The 4,779-nt window shown below is 34.9% G+C and overlaps 1 long non-coding RNA gene across 1 annotated transcript in view; it reads left to right on the top strand.

Annotated features, from left to right (window-relative positions):
• Positions 1–4,779, top strand: part of LOC144650472 (uncharacterized) — a 4,960-nt gene continuing 181 nt past the window's right edge. The window contains exons 1-2 of the long non-coding RNA XR_013570121.1: positions 1–153; positions 2,278–4,779. The exon at positions 2,278–4,779 is cut by the window's right edge and continues 181 nt beyond it. This is a non-coding gene — a long non-coding RNA (uncharacterized LOC144650472). The remainder of the gene's footprint in view (positions 154–2,277) is intronic.

Below are 4,779 nucleotides of genomic sequence, written 5' to 3'. Positions count from 1 at the left end.
TTTTACACATGCTGCAGTTAGCCTCACAGCAAGCTTTCATATACCCGTAACACCTCGCGTATCAGCCCTAGCGGGCTTGTACGCCTGTAACAAGCACTTACTAATTGTACTAATAATTACACGCAAGGGAAATAACGATGACTGCAAACTTTGGTGAGTAGCACTTTATATTATTTTGCACTTTCCATTTACGTGTTCTTAAAGCTTTTATGTTCTAGATACAGCTGCCTCAAATATTACTACAAAGCTAGACAAATCCGAAAATATCAAAACCGACGCTAAAATCACGACAACACGGCAATGAAAAATAATTATCGCAATTTTAAGCTACATTCTATGCTTTAAACTCATTCAAAGTAAAACTTAAGATCTTAGAGACCATATTTGAATGTGACGGCAAGAAAATACGAAAATTACAACCCAGCAAGAAACGTATCTTCACTTTCCGTGAAACAACTAAAATATTTATGCGCATCAAACAATTGGGAAATACTGATACGCCTTAAAGACCGAATTCGACATATTTTTTCGTTTCTCGACTCGCAGAGATTTAACATTGTTTTGATTTCGATCTACTGAGAGTTTTCAATAAGTTAAAGTACGCAGGAATAATGAAATATGGTAAGATGGTCCAACAGGTTATGTTTAGTTTCCCGGTAAAACATCACGCTTTAAAACTGACAAAAACCCGCTTTTGTTTTTAAAACTGATTGTCCAAAGGAACTGATAATCTGACTTGATAAAATATCACAAGCAAACGATATGTAAATTCTTGCTGCTTGAAGACTGTTAAGATTCATGATTTCGAGTTTACGTTCTTGCTCGAAATAAAGATTTGTTCTAGCGGCGACAACTTTAGATGCGTCGTAAACTAGCGTTTTCAATTTTCGTTTGACATTCTTTCGGATGAATGAAAATAATTAAACCATTCAACTTCACAGCGAGTTTTATTCAGCCACGCTGAGTATTAGAAGAATGAGCTATTGTTACAAATAGTTGAAGGAAAATTTACACTCTCACGAAATCTTATATCATGGAGCGACAAGCGGCTAAACGTAGTACGAAGCAAAAAACGAAAACGGCACTATTTAGTTTGGATAACGGACGAAAAATAAGTGCGTTTTGAATATCTTTAAACAGTTCTACGAGTTGTTTTGAAGTAACGGATGAACGCATATGAAAGGGACCCGCTAAAGTTATAAACACCCCCACACGAAACACCTCTAACATTCGTGATTTCTTCAAACAATGAGTTTTATTCAAAGCTTTTAATCCCTGTTGGTGCTATTATCTTTTATTCACGGTCATGCTATAGCTGTTTTCCTATCGGGCTTACTGAAAACTGATAGATGAGTGAAATTTGCAGTTTAAGTCTCTGCTGAATGTCTCTATCCATTCCACTGTGATATATCCCTTGACGTTTCTTTGAGTTACACACAATTTAATGGCCTCAAGCTTTAAATTTATTTGCTTAAACTAAGAGCCCGATTTTAATCATAAGATCCCGCTGTGTGAATGCTGTACTCAGCAGGTGGGGTAGAAGAACTAACAAAAACGCATGATCAGTGATTTATCACGTTATACAAAAACATCCATTAGACTTCACCGGCTTGCCTTTAAGAAGGCCGTTAATATTTCATGATCGCAATGTCTTGTCGTGACCCAAAAAACAATTAGAGTCGCTAAAACAAAGATACTTTTGGAAAATTGAAATTATTTTATCAAGGTTTAGGATCTTGATTCTGACCATTAGTGTCAAACTTGCTAAAAAAAAGTTTTAACTGTCTTGCTTGAGCGATCGCCATAAGACATCATCCGGCAAAGCATGATGGGAAAACCTTTGAAAACTTGCGCAAAAACCAGGATGCTCGGATGTTTAAGTCTTAAACCGCGGTGAAAAGTAGTAACAGTACCAAGATTTTTTTTACCATCCAATCTTTACAAGTTTCCCGTTATTTTCTCTTCGGTACACGTGTGACTGTATCACACACCTGAAACTTTATCGAATGTCACACATGTAACAGCACATCTAAATGCAGCCGGCGCAATTTTAACTCATGATCACCCCCTTCTGTGGATCACTGAGTCCTGTATTAACCCTAGTTTAGCATAGACCTAAATACATTTAAGAAGGGTATCTAATCTTAGAGAAATTATTTTTTAGTCACATTCCAATACAAAGCCCGTTTCTCGCATTATAAAATGGTACTCGCGGCTGTGAAATCTTCCGTGTACATGTAGTATATTTTTTTCAATTCGTCTTTAATTTTCTTTCAGCTTTGCACTGATTAACCATTCAACGTAACAGCCATCACAAAGCCTTATTTACCCGATTGACGGTCCAGCCTATGCTCATCATTGCTGGCGAGAAATCTGGAGAGCACCTCATCCGCAGAGGCCTACAACTACTGGCCATGGAGAGCAACACCTCTTAGCTGAACCGTTTCTGATGGACGTTTATAGCGGTATTTCATAAACCTGGGTTCCACAAACATTCCCGTCCAACTGCGAATGATCCGGGGATCCTGAGATGAATTGATATGCCACCTCATTGGACTGAACGAGTCGACGGCATTGGTTGATTTGATCAGGGAAGACAACAGGCAATTTTGCTGGAAATCTGATGGATAGCCCATAGAGACGATTTCATATAAGACATCGGCATAATCTCAACAGTTGCTATGTTTTAAATGGCCGGATTTATATACGCTACATGTTACGCTGTAATTATGTAATCAACATTCATGTATTTGTAACAATTTGCACTGATGGCAATTGGGTATTGTATAAGATCTATTTCTCTGTTGCCCTTGGAGTGAAAGTTTTTTTTTCCTTACACTTAATATCATATATATACTAACTCCCATCTAACTCTTACATACTAGATAATTAGTTTACTAATCCAAAAACTAATGTACTAACTAACCAGTGTTGGACAAGCTCAGTAGATAGATATAATTTCGTATAATGGCAGTAATTTAGCATGCATAATAGCAAATTTGCATGGTGGCCCATTTATTTTGCCATCTTAGTCAGTCTGACCATCTTCCGAAGTTTTTCCACGAAAAAAAAAAATAATAGCCACCAAAAACGACATGAACATGGCAAACACAAACCTATTGTAACAGTTATTTAGAGAACCATTGTTGTTTGACGAAACGAAATTTATCTAATTCACTAAATTAATACTACTGCTGAATTCACCAAGAAACAAAGACTTATATATCGTTGCTAACAGATCACATATTTATCCATCTAATATAATTTACTAACAAATTAACAATATGCATGAACTTATTAATGTCTCCGAGCCTATCGAATTGTCCACTACTAACAAGTTATTATATTGTTAACATAACTGAACTGCAACCAATACTTTTTTATTTATTGTATTTCATATAACTAACACTCTAATTATAGCAATGTAAGCCATGGCGTATCAGATGCTTACTGACTAACCATGACGTTAATCAAGCTAACTCGCTTACTTCCTCACTTGCTACTAACCAACTGACAGCTAAATAAATTCATTAAATAACTTATCATAATAACCCTCACTTAACAACTAATGACAATTGATATGTAACTAAGTCACTGACTTATATAACAAAGTTACTAACAACTAAAGATCACTCACTCACTCACTCACTCACTCGTTAACTAACGAATCAGTTACTAACAACTTTCATATCTAGATTAATTTTATCACCTCCGTAACTAACCAACTAATGTTCTAATCAACTCACTTTATTATTAACTAATTAACCAATCCATGCAACGTTTTTAATAAAGCAACCCACTAACTAGCAAGCTAACGTACTAACTAACTAACTTACTAACTTACTAACTAACTTCTAAATTACTAAATCTCTAACTCACTTACTTACTAATCTGATAATTTACTAACTAACAAACTAACTAGATAACTAATTGTAACTAATTTTCTTACTAACCAACTAACTAAATAGTAAATGATTAATTAACTTAAAAATAACCTGACTAACTTACTAACTGCTAACGAAGTAACTCACCAAAACTTATTAGAATACATGTAACGCCCTAAGTAGCAAAATTCTCTGAGTTAGTCCTCCATGAAAACAAAAAAGAGGGTTGTGGTTCGTATAAGAATCACGCCACACGTGAAAACAGGATAACGAGAAGCCGACCTGAAGAAATCTTCCAACGATTTGAGGAGCTTAAGTGCCAAACATGCTCACTCGTTCAATAAAAAAAACAACTAATTATCTTATAAACTTACTAACACTTACTTACTAACAAAACAACCAACTAACAACACTAATTAATTAATTAATTAATTAATTAATCAATTAACTTATTAACTAACCTACTAACTAACTTAAATAATGAATCCGTGCCTTTAACAAATTAGCTACTTTGCTGCTGAGCTGACTTTTCCCCAACTAATATCTCTAACATAAATAACCAACTAATCTATACTAACTAACTAACTAACCAACTATCTGACCAGCTAACTAACTAACTAACTAACTAACTAACTAACTAACTAACTAACTAACTAACTCAGTGAACTCGCTAACTAACCTACTAACTGACTTCAGAACTTACTAACTATCTATACATAATTAACTAATTATCATATAATGTACCTTATTACACTTGCTGATTTCCCTTGTGTGTTTAACGCCATTTTTAACCAATGCAACTGCTCCATTATTTAGCGTTTGTACTAACCTAGTGAAATTAGTAACTACTAATAAAGCTGTCGTACGTCTGAAATGACCGGCAGTACTGTAAAAT

Source organism: Oculina patagonica, chromosome 4 (assembly GCF_052425735.1).
Source record: "Oculina patagonica isolate OP01 chromosome 4, crgOcupat, whole genome shotgun sequence".
NCBI classification, from domain to species: domain Eukaryota; kingdom Metazoa; phylum Cnidaria; class Anthozoa; order Scleractinia; family Oculinidae; genus Oculina; species Oculina patagonica.
Note: the sequence above shows the minus strand (reverse complement) of the source record. Positions and strands in the feature narration are given on the sequence as shown.